This window comes from Artibeus jamaicensis, unplaced genomic scaffold, assembly GCF_021234435.1.
Source record: "Artibeus jamaicensis isolate MK-2021 breed Jamaican fruit bat unplaced genomic scaffold, CSHL_Jam_final contig_540, whole genome shotgun sequence".
Classification (NCBI taxonomy): domain Eukaryota; kingdom Metazoa; phylum Chordata; class Mammalia; order Chiroptera; family Phyllostomidae; genus Artibeus; species Artibeus jamaicensis.
This window is the reverse complement of record NW_026521879.1, coordinates 1,099,600-1,115,850: the sequence shown is the minus strand read 5'-3', so window position 1 is coordinate 1,115,850 and position 16,251 is coordinate 1,099,600. Positions and strand designations below refer to the sequence as shown.

General features: G+C 34.4%; 1 protein-coding gene and 1 non-coding gene across 2 annotated transcripts in view; one reads left to right on the top strand and one right to left on the bottom strand.

The window, feature by feature from the left end:
- KCND2 (potassium voltage-gated channel subfamily D member 2) overlaps positions 1 to 16,251 on the bottom strand; it is a 554,649-nt gene that overhangs the window by 76,415 nt on the left and 461,983 nt on the right. The window lies entirely within an intron of this gene.
- LOC119045061 (small nucleolar RNA U3) lies at positions 1,673 to 1,882 on the top strand. The gene has a single exon (XR_005081726.2). It is a non-coding gene; the product is annotated as a small nucleolar RNA U3 (small nucleolar RNA).

Below are 16,251 nucleotides of genomic sequence, written 5' to 3'. Positions count from 1 at the left end.
AGTAATTTCCCCTGTTAGCCTCTATGCTTTTAGAATTGGTTAAAAATCAGAATTTTATCAGGTTTTTCAGGTGAAAAATTGCATTAATATTTAGTGTGTTTATTCTGGCAAATATTAGTGGTTTCTTTTTCTACAGTCATATCCCTTCCTTTTTTTCTAAAGAAGGCAAAATTTTCTCAGGTATGGTACAGTATTTTTTTCTGAAAAAGGGCACCCGACCATATTTTTTAAGTGAGTATGGCAATCTCAATTGTCTTTGCCAATAATTAGTTTGTGAATTGGATAAGTGAAGCAGTTTTGGCCAGTAAGATAGCTAGGAGTCTGCTGAAAGGCCCTGACACATGGGAAGACTTCTGTATTCATTTGAAAGTTGTCCTATGAAGACATGATACTTACAGCTGCTATTGTCATCTGAAAACCTTAGTCAGGAATATCACCAACATACCAAATGATGGCGGAACAGAAGAGAGGAACAAACATTATAAAGGTACCAGATCAACCATGGTACTGCCTAACTCAAGTTCTTGTTGAGGCAATAAATGACTATTTCTTAAAGTACTTTTAATAGGGCATTGTGTTACATATAGCTAGCAAATCTTAAATGATATACTTGTATGTTAACTGTGTTACCAAATAATCTAAGTCATTGCTTCATTTCTAAAGTTTTTCTTGGCTGTAGCTGTATAGTGTTGAAAAACTATTGATGTCTTTTTCAATAATCATTGAAGTGGCTAATCAATAGGACTAGTTTTTATACTATTAATGGAGAGATAGGGTGATTTCTGGTTCTGTGGAGTCTTTGTACTTTTTGTATATATTAGTGTCTAATAGAAAGAATAGTACACCATAGAAATCATAATTGTTTTACATTCTATTTCAACTTATAGTTCTAGATTTAAATTTACTCTGTATTTTATCCATTAGAAAAAGTGACCATTACTGAAAATGTATGTGAAAGACTGCTAGATTTAAATTGTAAATGTTGAGATAATTTACTGTGGTCAGCAACAGAAGTATTATTAATATTATCTTTTATTCCTCCACATACCTTTGAAGGAAACACTTGATATAATAAAAACAACTTTTACTTAGAAAAAATATACAGAAACTTATGAAATTATCTTTATGTTCTTTAACTTTGAAAAAAGAAAAACGAGGTTACTATTCCATTGAAGAAATGAATTATTTTAAGTTATAATTTATGTTCTAGCAGAGTTAGATTTTATTTGTGAAATTGACAATAAACTACAATTAAAGCTAATTTATATTCAATACATCATGTAGGATTTTACCATTTTCTTTTAAATGCATCTTTTCTATTGCATTTTTATCTACTTAAAGTTTATGCCTTTTTGTAAGTTTCATGAAATTATCTCTAAGTTAGCATTAGGTGCTTAATGAGCCTAATTATGTTATTATGAGATAATTAAAACCCTTTTATATGGACATTCAGTAAGGGATATTTCTATGTAGGGTATTAATAATAATCCTTAATCTCTAATATGAAACCAGCATTCACATAGTCTACCTGTTTTTTCTCAGCAATTCTGCTGACAAATAAGCTCATTGTTATTCAACAATAAAAATGTGAATAGTTATGACCTAAGGATAGAGAGAAATTATGAAGCCCAAAACACATTTACGTACATATTACAGTTTGATAAAAATTGAGTAGAAGGACTTTTGGGGATCATTTTTATAGTTCATTACTAGAGAAGTTTCTCTGAACGTGCAGAGTACCCTAAACCATGAGGAGGTACAGTGGTCTCTCCTGAGTGTGAAGCTGGCTTTTGGCGTTCCTTTTGCAATTGCCAATAGCTATTGATGATCATTCTTCTATTCCTTTGGAAGAGTTAAAGGTAGAGAACATAGTCTGAGTGGTTTCTTAAAAAAATTTAAAGAAATTTAGTAACTTTCTACTAATGTCAAACTGTTTACTTCTTAATTTTATAGAGGTGGGTATAGAAATTTTTTATTTGTTATTGATGCACTGCGAATGTCTCTAACAGAAATGTCACCAGATGTTGTTGCAGGTGAAGAGCTGTGTGTACAGAAAGAATGTTTATTTAGAGCACATGATCTTCCTTCTTCCCACATATTCCCCATTCCTCTATCAAACCCTTCCTCACTGATGATAGTAGAATCTGGAAGCATTACATCTGGAGGGAATCTTTTAATCCAAGTATGCCACTTCTACACCCCCCCCATCTCCATCCAGGGAGGAGGAAATTGAGGCAGAAATCCAAGGCTCCTTGATTATTTAGTAGCAGTAGAGGCCCCAGAACTCTTCATTTCAGTCCAGTCCCAAGAAATGAATAGTCCTGAAGAGTCTCAGATTTTTTGGACCATACATCCCACCCGAATGCCAGTTTGACATGTCTCCTTTAGAAAACTGCTTACTTATGTATATAACTTGAGATGTACTATTCACGAATAGGTTGTTCAAAATGTGAAATGAATCTCAATCCTTGGATATGAATGAACTATGGGATTTTACCTTAAGCCACTAACCAGCATAACATTACTGATAGTCCAACAGTTACACCAACTGGTGGTACCATGTAAGCGTATCAGTCAAGGGCCTCAAGACTGGAGGGGACCTGACTCTTTGATACAATGCTTGGGTATCTCTATCTGGATGGCTTGTCAGTGCCTTGAATCCATTTCATTTCAAATTAAACTTATCACTGTTCCTTATGAACTCATTTCCTCATACAACAAATATTTAACTACTTCTTTGTATAGATAAAACAAATTCCCTTCTCCCAAAGAGCTTACAAAGTATTGGATTAGACTCAATATAAATTCATATTTAATATAACAAAAGGCAGCAATAAAGGCTATGCAAATGAAACAAAGTGCGTGGTTAGGAAGGTGGTGTGCTGGGAAACAGCATGGACTGGGTGGCCAGAGAACTCCTTCCTAATATGACGTCTGATCAAAGATCCCGGGTATGTGGCACTGTGTGTTATTTGCCTTAAATTTCCTTTATTCCTTCATCGGGTACTTGTTATGTGTCCTCTTCTGTGGGGCATGCTTCCAGGCACTGTATCTGGATGAAACCATGTCAAGTTGTTTCCCTCATGGGGCTCACAGTCTAGTGTCAGAGATATAACCCAGTTATGTAGTAATAACTAGACAAGGTAGTCATGGTAGATGTAAAAGAGCAACATGGGTAAAGTGCAAGGGAATTCAGGAGACAAAGGAAAGGAGAAAATGTTCATTTGTATTAATCTTGTCTGGCTGGCCACACATGGATTAAAGAGGTGGTGATGACACATTTTTCTTCTTTGTATCTCAGCTTCCTAGCATGGTGCTTTCCCTGTGCGCTTTTTGTTTGGATGATGGAAGTTTGTTGTAGATGATGACTGTTCTCTGAATCTTGTTCCTCAGTTAGTGATGGCTCTCTTTCAAAATAAAGAGCAGTAGGAGATAAATATTCATTCACATATAAATGCATCATACATGAAACAAAGTTCAACTTTTTTAAAAAAATTCACTTATTTATATTTACCCAAATTTAAGCCTTCTCAGATTTCTTCCTCTATCTTAATCTATCAGTATCCTCATTATGTAGAGATGACTCAGTCTATATAGGTATTAGGGGCACAGGAGCAAAGCATGTTTAAGTGAGCAAATGAATAATTCAATGCCCTTTCTGGGTATTGAATTTAGCATCGTGTGAATCATTATTTAGATAGGCTTTTCATGACTTAAGGGAGCAGAGAAATGCAGATAATTTTTAAAAAGAAGATTGTAAAAGTCTTGTCCAACTTGAACTCCAGGGTTCTTTTTTTTTAATCCTCACCTGAGGATATACCACTTGATTTTAGAGAAAGAGGAAGAGAGGAAGGGAGAGAGAGACAGAGACAGAGAGACAGGGAAAGGGGAAACAGAGAGATAGAGAGAGAAGCAGAAACATCCTGTGACAGAGAAATATCAATCAGTTGCCTCCCATCTGGGCCCTGACTGGGGATCAAACTTGCAACCTTTTTGTGTATGGGACAGTGCTCCAACCAGTTAAGCCACCTGGCTAAGGCTCCATGGTTGTCCTTACTAGAACAATAGAACTTTCATTTCTAGGGCTTGGTTAGATAGCCATTTTCTTAAAGCAGGTAAAAAAAAATGGAAAGAACTAAAACAATATGTGTGTTAAATACTCTGTATGATTTTAAATACATTCAGGATTGTCTTCTTTTGTGATCTCCTTCAAATCCCAAGTGCCTCATTTTAAAAAGGAATTATTTCAGTTCCTCTTTCAGTCAAAAGATTAAACCACTTTAATTTTCTGAAGAAAAAAACTCCAAAGCCGCAGAGAAGTTTTTAGTACTGCCCAATGCAAGCTGAATTCTCCAAAATGCCTGCCTCTGAGGTAAACAGAATCCATTAAAATGTAGTTATTAAGCCCTGTGAACAGGAAACAATATTAGAAGCCTAAAAATGATAGCTTTGGGGCAATGAAATTCATTGGAAGTAGAATACAGAGCAGCAACACACAAAAAAGAGGGATCTTTTCGTATCAAAAAAAGATTATGATGAAAGATATAACTAATTAGCATTTTCATTGTTTCTTTCAATAAAAAATCTCAAGACACTTTATGGGACAAGTAGGATGATAAAAATGAAGCCTCAGGGTAGGCTACCAGATGGAATAATATGTATAGGATGGAAATATATACAAATACGAAACTTCACTGTTTATATAAGCTGTGTAACTGCCTAATCATGTTGTCTGTATATATTCCGTACCACACTTAGTACTTTGGAAGGGCTTAACGTGTCACAGTAATATAAAAAAATTTAGAAGATATTACTACCTTACCAGTGTAACTCTAAACTCATGTGCAATTGGGTCAAATTTCTGAAGTTTTATGTTATAAACTAAGACACACATATGCAATGTATACACACACACAAAACTGGACTGTTTATTCATAATATGCCCTGGTGTGAAGGAATACATATATATATATATATATATACACACATATATGTATATGTATATAGAGATAGCTAAAATATAAAAGATATACACATATGTATATTTACATGTATACATGCATATGTGATCTATGATATGAGAGTTCTAGGGAACAAAAAATTCATATTTTTTGTAGTATTACATCCTGAGCAATCAAATGCAACAATGGTTTGAAAATGCATAATATTTACTTAGCTGCTGGTATAAATGTAAGTGATGTTCTTGCTAAGGTCAGATTTTCCTAACCATCTTGGAGTTAATAATCAAGAATCATAATAAAGCTTAAATGTAACCCATGCTAATAATGCAGGACATGTGTTCTGTTCAGATAAGGCTTATTTTCAATAAATGAAATAAAGGATCAGCCTTGGTCTCAATTCATTAAAGACATTTATTGCACTGACAATTCAACAAAAAAGGCTCACAAATTAATGATTCTATTTTCAATAAAATGTATAGATGGAACATCAATTAAACTATATGGACTACTGATTAATTTTATGAACCCTAAAATAACACTACTATACATATTCTTACTGACCTAGAAATAAGCTTGAATCTTGTTTCAAAACAAGACTACATTAGTCAACGTAGAAATTAAAAAAACTCATATATTGTAATTTTTTGTATAGAAGCTAGTTTTTGGAGTATCTTAGCATTTTGAAAGCAAAAATGAAAGTACTACCACCATATACAAGGTCTGACGCAAATAATGCCCCTTTTTAATTACACAATCTTTTATACAAAATGATAAGCATGTAATTCTGTAACATGACAATAGCACGCTCAAGCACACCATATGACATTTTAGGTGATATGTTCAAATTGTTGTTCTTTTCGTGTGAGACATTCACGTACACTACCAACCACACTCAAGCAAGCATTACTTCTGAAGCATCCTGTATATTTATTGGAAATGATGTCCCAAATCTGAAAGACTGTATCTAATTTATGCTCTTGATGTCTCTGAAAGTTCGGGTTACTGTGTTTTATCTTTGGAATATTCAAATTTCTTTTATTTAAAGTATCATTTGGATCAGCATTGGATATTTGATATACACAAGTTCTGTCCACCAATTATAGGTGGTCATAAAAACTTAACTGCACACCAACCTCTGCCCATAATTATTTTACAAAGACTAGCTAGATAGTCTTTGGAACTCAAAAGTGATAAAAATGTTAAATTACTACATTTTACACCAGAAACTAATATAACTAATATATAATATTGTATACCAACTGTACTAAAATTTTTATAAAGTTGCCTGTTCCACATTATTTTCATCATTCTTTTCTGGATCTTATCAGTTTCTTGACTTACTCTTCCCTGGAACTGATTCAGTCTAAGGTGACTGAATACCCACAAACCCTCTGATATCAGGCATGGAAATATTTACATTTATTTACAGATGTTCTTGTAGCACTGTCTCTATTGCCTTTACATTTTGATCCTTTAAAAAATTTCTGCTAGGCCCAATACCTGTGATTTCTGTCCTGATTCAATTCCAAAACCTTTGCTGCAGTCACCTTGTGCTCTTAAATCCTGGCAGACTGCCAGCGTCTCTGAGATAAGAAAAGAGCAGCTTTCAACTTACCATGATCCTGAACTTGCTTGGCTTTTCCGTAGTGATTGCCCGTTGAATTAACTGGATGTTTAATCAGTTAAGACCCAACTTCACTAGTTGTGATTTTATGATCTCAGGTTTCTGTCCCTCCACAGCACAGCAAATCTGATTACTTCAGATTGGCTTTTTTTAAAAGTTACTATTCTTAGTTCTTTTGAAGACTGTGGTACCCAGACTCCTCTTTTCTCCCTCCTATTCTGCATCATCAGATGGTTGGATTTTTAAGCATTTTAGTCATCAATTTTGAAACAGCTAGAGATGTGAGGGAAGGAAATGTTGTAAGAAAACTAGAAAAATAAGACTGGTTATCATGGCAAATATATATATATATAGTATACCATATATATATAGTATTTTCCAAGAGAAATGCAAAGCATTGATGAGGATTTTTGCTTACTTTTTAACTCATCTTTGATTTTTCCAAGTATATATTTTTCAAATGAATCAGATTATAATATTCAATGCATTATTAAAAATATGAATTTGTAGCCAGTGTAGAATTCCTATATTCTAAAATGAGTAAATGTGTATTAAGCCGAAACCAGAAAATACTACAAGTAACTCTACAACCTAGAAAGACAAACAATCCATACAATTTGAAAACATCTAGAAACCAAAGTTGGTGTAGTTAAATTAATGAGGCGACACTGAGCACAGTGGGACAAAGTGATGCTTAAACTGCAATTAAACAAACTGAGATACATCCAAAATGTGTTTTCAGTTAATGATAAAATTCCATTTAATTGCAAAAAAGAAAGGAAATCATTTAAAAACAAGACTCCATGGAAAAAATAAAAGAAAATCCTTTAACTTTGGCAATACAAAAGCAACTGGCAAAAACAATTCGATACAGCAACCATTAGTGAGCATTTCTAAATGCTAGGTTGTTTTGGTTGGTGCTGAGAATAGAAAAATGGGTAAGTGGAAGCTGCACTTAGATAACTTACAAACTAGTCAAGAAGAAACAGATATTGAAGAATAAGCAAGGCGTTATGAGGCCGCAATAACCTTTGAGGTTGTTCTCGGTCCTAACACCTGCAGTTCTAGGAGCGTGCGTATAGCTTGAGGTGGAAATAGGTAAGTGGCAGATGGGCAGTCTCTCTACACTTCATTCCTATACATATCCCAGAGACTCAGACATATGCTGTGCATTAGCATGCATCTGCCATAGAAAAAAATAAAACTCAATAATGAATCAACAGTTGGAAACCCAAGAGGTCAGCAAGCTTCAGTTACATGAACAAAGATGACCAATTTGTTTTGATTCTAAACAGATATATGAAAAAGTTGTGATTTGATGAAAGACTTGTAAGAAAAATGATAGAAAAAAGTCATATTTTTAAAAAGCTGCAGGTAGGGAAAGTTGTTTTTTAAAACTTCTAATCAAGGTTGGGAAAATGGTTTTAGTAAATAGTCATTATAAAATTCTGTAAAAATAAAGGAATTGCTTTTCAAAGTGATGTACATTGAAGGCATTTATTTTAAATCAGTTTTTATTATCGGTACATACTTTATTATTTTACTTTCTTGAACTATGTGATGGGAACTGCTCCATCACACAGACACCCCGAGTGCAATGTAAGCAAAATGCAGTAATGTTACATGACCACAAAGCTAGAAGTTTATCTAACTGTAGAACTAGGCAAACATAAACATACCAATAAATTACTTTTAGGATATAGTTGTATTTTTTAATAAGAGTAGGAAAAAATTAATAACCTGAAGGATCAGGTTGTTTATCTGACAATATTTATATAAGGAAATTCTCAGACATATACAATATAACTGGATCTATAAACAACTTTCCCTCAGGAAATTCTTATGAAAATCTAACATTTCTAAACCTGTACTCATATCTTCATTCCTTGATTTATTCTTCCATCAACTTACATTGATTGAATTCATACGAGAGCTTCAGGTTACAAAGTTTTTCAAAGACTTAAATGTAGTGTCTTAGATTCACAGGTACAGGTCTATTATGGCAACAATATACATAAAACACACAAAGATACATAAAATGCCTTTGAGTTTCATTAGAGGAGCACTTAGGAGCACTGCTGGCCTGTGGCAGGTTATTTAGGTAAGGCTCTTTACTGTGTTATCTGTGTTGATTTTGAGAGAGAAGTTAGAGGTGGACGGGTAAAGAAGGGAAGGCTGCAGAAAGGTACTGAGGAAAGGGAATGTGAACTTTCAAACTCCTCAGATTGCCTGGAGCATAGACTGGCAAAGGCAGATGAAGTAGGATGTTGTCTGAATGTCACAGAGGGCATTTGGTGCCATAATTAGGACTTGGATTTCATTTCTTAGGCTATGAGGAACCACTGAAAAATTTATAGCAAGGAAATGACATAATAAGATTTGCATATTAGCAAGCTCATCCTGGCTGCTGTGTGAAGGATTGATTAGAGCAAGGGAAGACAAGACAGGAGACGAGTGAGGAGGATGATGAAGTATTTAAGAGAGACATAATATATGGAGTGGGAGGACAGGTTTTTGATCTCTAGAATTATTTGGTAATCCAGTAGAAATAGTGGCTGAAGAAATATATGGAGTGGCTGAAATAGTGGCTGAAGAAATATATGGAGTGGCTGAATGCACTCCTGACAATTCCCAGATTTCTGGTTGGGCAGCTGGTTAGATGTAGATGCCCCTCAATCAGTGTAGGAATAAAAGAGAGGAAGTAAATTTTGAATAAATAAAGTTAATTCAGTTTTCAACGTGTTAGGTTTGGGGAAGTTATAAAATGTTCCATCTGAGATAACTAGAATGTTATTATGTTCATGATCTGGAGCTGAAGAGAAGGATCTTGTATTAGTTTGCTACAGCTCCTGTAAAAAAGTAACAAAGACTGGATGACTTAAACAACAGAAATTTGTTTCTCATTATTGTAGGCTAGGGTTCAAGATCAAAGTGTTGACAGATTCGGTTTCCTCTGGGGTCTTTTCACTTGGCTTTCAGATAGCCTGCCTCTTCCTGCTTCTTCTGTGCGCCTGCACCTGTAACTTCTCTCCAAGTGTCCACATTTCCTCTGCTTGTAAGGACGCCGCAGTGGATGAAGTTTGGACAAGCAATTTAACTTAATCACATCTTTAAAGGTGATATCTATCTCTACACACGTCATATTCTGAGATAATGGGGTTTAGGGTTTCAGCGAATGAATTTTGGACACAATTCAGCCCATAAACAAATTTGATCTTTAGATAGATTTGGGATTCATTGATTGTAGCTGGTAATTTAAGAAGCATAACAACGAGATGGGGTCATGCAGAGAAAGTGTAAACATTATATTTGTCTCTCAGGACTAAACCGGAAAATAAAATCCAAGGAGCTCTATATGGGTATGAAAAATGATGCCATAATCTGGATGGAGCAGCAAATTGGAAAAATTCCAAGTCAAAATGCAATGTTACCTGTGATTCTAAGCTTAAGAGGACTATGAGCCACAGAAATCCTTGCACGGGGTAAGATCTGAAATATTTCTCCCAGCTTATCAGTGCAGCAGACTTCCCAATTCATGGAAGCCACCAGTAAAAAGACTTCACCTCTGGTGATTGCTATTTCTATATTCTACAACTAGAGAGTCTCAGAGTTTAGAAAATCATTTAAATTTTTTATTTTGTTTTCAAGTTGGAGATAGCAATCCTAGACAGCTTTCCTGTAGGATGTCTTTTCACATCTCCTTACCCGAGGAGAAGCCTAGTCAATGAGACATATAGTCAAATAGTTTCTGTTTTCTTGTAGCCAGAACACTAAGTTGGGAACTGGTGGAAATGATATTTCACCATATTCATTATTTTCTCTTCTAATTTGGCAAGTGTATTTAAACTCATTGGTGATAATAACGTAGCACATCAGGAACATTTTTAGGGTTAGTTCAGAAGCCAAATAATTGTAAGCTTTATATCTCTGCATGATAATTTGGGTGATCTTGGAGTAAGACATGTATGAAACTCAAGAGATTTATTTGTACTTTATAAAATTCTACTCTTGCACAATTCAATATTATTTGGACCTCAGTTTTGTACATGTGAGGTAATGAGGCTAGACCATCACTGTTACTTTCTTTCAGGAAATGAAAGATAAATAACTCTGTTTATTGAATCCTATTTCTTGGTTCTGCTAAGATCTATTTTCAATGCCTTAATATTTTATAATTATAATGGCTTCTCTGAAAGAAAGAGCTTTATCCATCCTTTCATACTGTGGACTAGAATGAATGCATTGCTAAAGTCCTTCTCTGACAAGAACTGTTTACAAACAAGATCATCTATGAAATAAATCCTTTAAAAAGGGAACTGATCAAACCTTCTTATGGGTGCTAGATAACAAAGAAAAATGACAATGTACTGAAAGATAAAAATGAAATGATTTGCTGGCTCTATCATCATAAATATCAATGAACACTTTAATTTTAATGTTGCTGAAATTGGCATTAGGACATTATTGATTTTCTGTATCATCTAATGGTTTCCGGCAAATATCTTTTATAAAAGTGTGTTATATGTCTTCTTAATAATCTTTTCTCAAGTCATATACTATCAAATCCCAGAGAGTACTATTCATTCAGCAGTAAGTTAAAATCATCAAACATATTTCTATTAACATTTTATTAGACTTGAACTAATATCCTGAAACTCACACAAAGTAATTTTCCTATTCATGCCCATCAACCACCTTTATTGTTTTATGTTAAACATTTTAAAAAATCAGAAACACTTTCTAAAAGTACTATTAGAATTTATTAGAATTTTATTTGTTGGCATTTTAACACAAGGATAATTATTTTATTTTATTTTTAAAAAATTTTATTTTTATTTTTATATTTACATTTAATAGTTCAAATGACAGGTTTTTTGTTTTGTTTTTTATTTTTAAAAAGATTTATTCATTTATCTTTAGAGGGAAATGAAAGGAGAGAGGGAGAGAAACATCAATGTGTGGTTGCCTCTCATGCATCCCCTGCTGGGAACTGGCCTGCAACCCAGGCATGTGCCCTGACTGGACACGAACCACGATCCCTTATTTTGCAGGCCTGTGCTCAATCCACTGAACTATACCAGCCATGGCTCAGGATAATTATTTTAAAAGTCTATAGTTATAACAACTTTTTGTCTGCAGGTGAGCCCTTTTTCCCTCACCTCACCCCAGGTGCTTTTCACTGCACAGCATAGATTTTCTCAGAGCATAACGTACGTGAAATGTGTGTTAATTTTCTTTAATTCCCAGATGCTTTAAATCTTGGCATGGAAGAATTACTACATCACACAGTGGTAGAATGATAGAAGATAGAAGATAATTACTGAACTTTATGTTACCATTGATGTGTGAAATGTTTCAAGGAAGAAAATTTATTCACTTTGAGAACATAGCCACACTGGTTAAGTGCACAACTTTGTCCCATGAAAAATTCATTTCTAACACACTTTTTTTTACCCCGGTGAGCCATTATTTGAGAGTGCTTCAGTGAATTTTGATTTTATTTTGAGGATATGAGACACATTTGAATGTCTATATTCTTCTGGGTCAGACAGGCATAGTAATAAACTTCTTAGTTACTGAGCTATTTAAAGGCGTTTTCTTTATGCTCCCATTTGGAGCTGTCGGCACACAGTGAGTTTACTTTGGTATTTTACTTCGTCTTTACCTTCTCACACTTGAGAAAAGGATCTGTGTTTCTGTGAGGGAAAGAAGCGGCGGTCAATGCAGAATGATGTGTCAGGCCCAGCTGCCTCTTTTCCCCTTTTTAATTTTTTCCCTTTATCTGAAGTGCAGTAAAAATACAAGTTTGGGCATATTCATGTCTGCTGAATGGAGATAAATTTTGGATTTCTAAGAGTAATTTAGATATATTTAGTGGAAGAACTCTAGTGGTTTTAGATAAAATGAGGATCATGGGGTATTTCTTACAGTTTCCAATTTTTTCTTGAAGTCCACTCTTAAAAACTGAACATGGGGCCGGAGGCCCATTAACCTCACCTAGCAGGTGTTTCTTGGATTCTTATTATATACATACATTAATCTTACCCTGTATGTTGCTTCTTAGACTTTTGTGTACACACAGTACAGAGTTTATATTCATCTTCTTTCTCATTACTCTAATTTATGGAAATGCAACTAAGTGAGAGATACGGTCATCCAAACCTGGACCTATGGATGGCTGCACGTGTTCTGAGGCCACTTTAGTGCTACCTGCAGAAGACTTCATATGTACCTGCATCAGTACTTCTCTGGGGAGGTCTAGAACTTTTACTAGAATCTTAATATCTGCCAAAGTTAAGAGTTTCTGAAACTATACCACATGGCTCTAACCAGCAGCCCTACTAAGTTTTTCTTATCAAATTTAAAAAGAGATATCAAAGCCTATGCTTATTGCCATCCTAAGAGTCTTGTTCTTTTAGGGTAAAAAGAGACAAAGCTTAAAATTAGCCTGTTACCCTATGCCTAAGTAGTAGATTGTTAATTGAAGTCAGCTTGTAATGTATTTTCTCCTTATGAAGCCTTTTGCAGGATTTGAAAGTCTTCTTTCTCTTTCTCTATTTTTTTGCCTCTTCTTCTCTCTGTTCCCACTATTTTTTCAGTTATTCTTTGTCTGACTCCCTGTGTAGTTAAAAAATAAATAAAATTTAAGACTTATTGAATAAATTTGGTTTTAAAATTCCTTACTGTGAATGCCCTAATTATTGATCCACCCCTCACCCTGGCCCTTGAATTACCCAGAGAACTACAAATAAGTGGTAAGTAAAAAGAGACAGGTTGAAGTATCATCTTTTGAGGGAGTTTGGTTTTGAATGAAGTAAGGGGACCTAGTGGTTGAGTGTTAGGCTGACTGTGCTGGCTGAGCCCCACAAACTTCGGTTTGGGTCCAGATAGTAGGCCTTTGGATGTTTCTGCAAGGGCAGACACCTATCTCCCATCTGGGCAATGAACAGGGAAATGGGAACATTCTCATGTGATAATATGCCAATTTGTCTTTGAGTAAATAGGAAGGTAAAACTTCAATCTGGAGTTCCTAAGGGTGACCTAAGGTATCTTTTACATTTTGTGGCCCTGTTTTATCACTATTCTGGTATGTAATAGACTGTATATCAGTAAAATAACCCCATCTGCTACCTTAGTATTTTTTAGAAACTAGTTGAGCACCTGACACATAGCAGATATTATAAACAGACTAACTCCATGCCTTAATTCTATGTGGTAAAAATTTACTTTTTCTCTTTGCTGATCTGATTGTGGTTTTTCTGTTCATTTCTGATTTTCAATGCTATGGATCACATTGTTCCTTACATCTTAAATGTTCCTCCCACCCCTAAAATATGGCATACTTATAATTATGCCTAACAATTTATCAGATTGATCCAATATTGAAAATATTTCATGATTAATGATGGACTGGCAGTATATATTCACATGTGAATAACTGGCAAACCTGCTAGATCTTTTAAATTTTTTTTCAATTTTTGGTAGACTGGTACCTAACAATAGTTTTCTTAATAATTCTGTCCTCCCCTCCAGTATTATTCCCTGCTTAATACAAAATTTTATTTGCCAAATCAAGAACTTAATACTTAGTATATTCAGTTATGTGCAAAAGTATGGACCACATATGAAATACTATCTGTAAATATCTGTAAACGGAGTAGTTGTGGATTCATACTTGATTGTGTGGACATGTTTGTGGATGATTTTCCCATTCATTATTTGAATAACTGTGGTTGTAAAGTAAAAGACACAACCACAGAAAGATCCAATCTAGTTTGATCATTGTAGAACTATTTGAAGAAAAAGAGATGGGTTGTGTGAGTCAATTATCGTAAAGAGAATGGAAAGTAAATGACAGCAGTGATTTCTTTTAGATTAGTAAAAGCAGCACAAAAAAAGCTCCCAATTCCCCTTTTTTCCTCCTTAACTAATTTTATGCTGGTTTTATTGCCAGCAAGTCCACAGGCATATACAACACCTTTCCTCCATACCCTAAAGGCATAAAAGCTGTTGACTATATTTGGAAGAAAATAAAGGACTTGAATCTGTTTTTAGGCTATACAGGCATACAACTCAGGAAAATAAAACTTAACTTGAGTTAATGAGGTATTAGCTCAATTTAAGATAATGAAATGTGCATTGATATATCAGTAAAGTTGTATGTGTAAAACAAATTGAACTTGGGTGTTGCCTAGAGGAGAGGTAGATATGTCACGTTCAGCATAAATATCTGGTATGTTTCTCAGACTCAGAATTATAGAAAGATACAAATAATTATCAACTTGTCAACCAATCAACACATAAAATCAGATTACTTTAGCAACTGCTTCATAGTTTGTTTTATTATGATGGTACACACAGCCTATTTCACTTAACTCCATCATCCCCTTAAATATCCACTTATTTACCTGAGTGGCTTGTATTAATTGGGTTTATGAGCTGGCATGGCACTGCTCTCCACACAAAACTCAACTTTCCTGGAAAGGTTATCAGCATTTGGGTCCCTAGAGTTTAAAATCTGTCTAATTAGGAGATGATTTCATGGATATTGTAAAATAGAAAAAAAACCAGAACAAATTTTAATTAAATCATTTTCAATATATGTATGTGAAGATAGATTTCCTTATATATTTTCATAGGGTGAGGACTGAGATTCAAAGATGCTGAACTGCCAAATATTCCACTATTCTTTGGTTTGAGAATTATGGCAGAATTTATGCACCTCCAAATATCTCATGTCCGTAGTTCCTGAGTTTAGAATAGCCCTGGGATCACTAATATGATAGCTAAGGCATCTGGAAAGTCATAGATGAAATTCGCAATCAAAGCTTTCACGCTAGGAAAAAGCAGGAGTTTTCTAACCAACATGATTGTCCTTGATACATGGTTATTGCATTGTTACTTAAAAACGCACAATGGCAAGGAACCTGTGGGTGGCTCTATTTTTGGCCAGTGTTAATTAGAAATTATTACCTTTTTAACCTTAGATGCTAAATATTTACTTTTTGCAGATTATTTACATATTTCTCTTATTTTCTTTCTTCTTGCCCTCTTTCTTCCCACCCTCCCTTCCTTATTTTCTTCCTTGCCTTCTGTTCAATAAGTTATAGAAACTCTACAATAAACATAGTACATTAAATTCAAAATGCAAAGATACAAACTTGGATCAGACTGGTGAAGATTTAAAGCATATGTATAATGACTATATTGAAAACAGTTAATGGCTGTTTATATCAAGGTGAGAGAATAAATAGGTTGGTATGCCAGATTAACAAAATAAGTTATTTTTAAAGCAAAGGTATTTACTATGGTAAAAAGGTTGAAAAATCAACCAACTAACCACTACCACCAACAAAAAACTGAAACACTAATGCAAACAATAGAAATGACCTAAAATTACTTAGTATCTAGTGTTTATATGTGTATACAAGTGTGCCTGTGTTTGCTTTTATGCAGACGCCTGTATTGGAAAGACATTTAGTATTGAAACCACACTAAGTTAACAAAGGTCATGAAGATATCAACTCCCATGCCTAGACTTCTGTTCTCCTATACAAATACCCTACAACTGTAATTGGACCAGTGAGCACAAATGTTGTAAAGTGCTCTGGAAGCTTTAATTGTAGTAGATAGTGGCAAGGACACTAATTGCTGACTTTTGAAAGA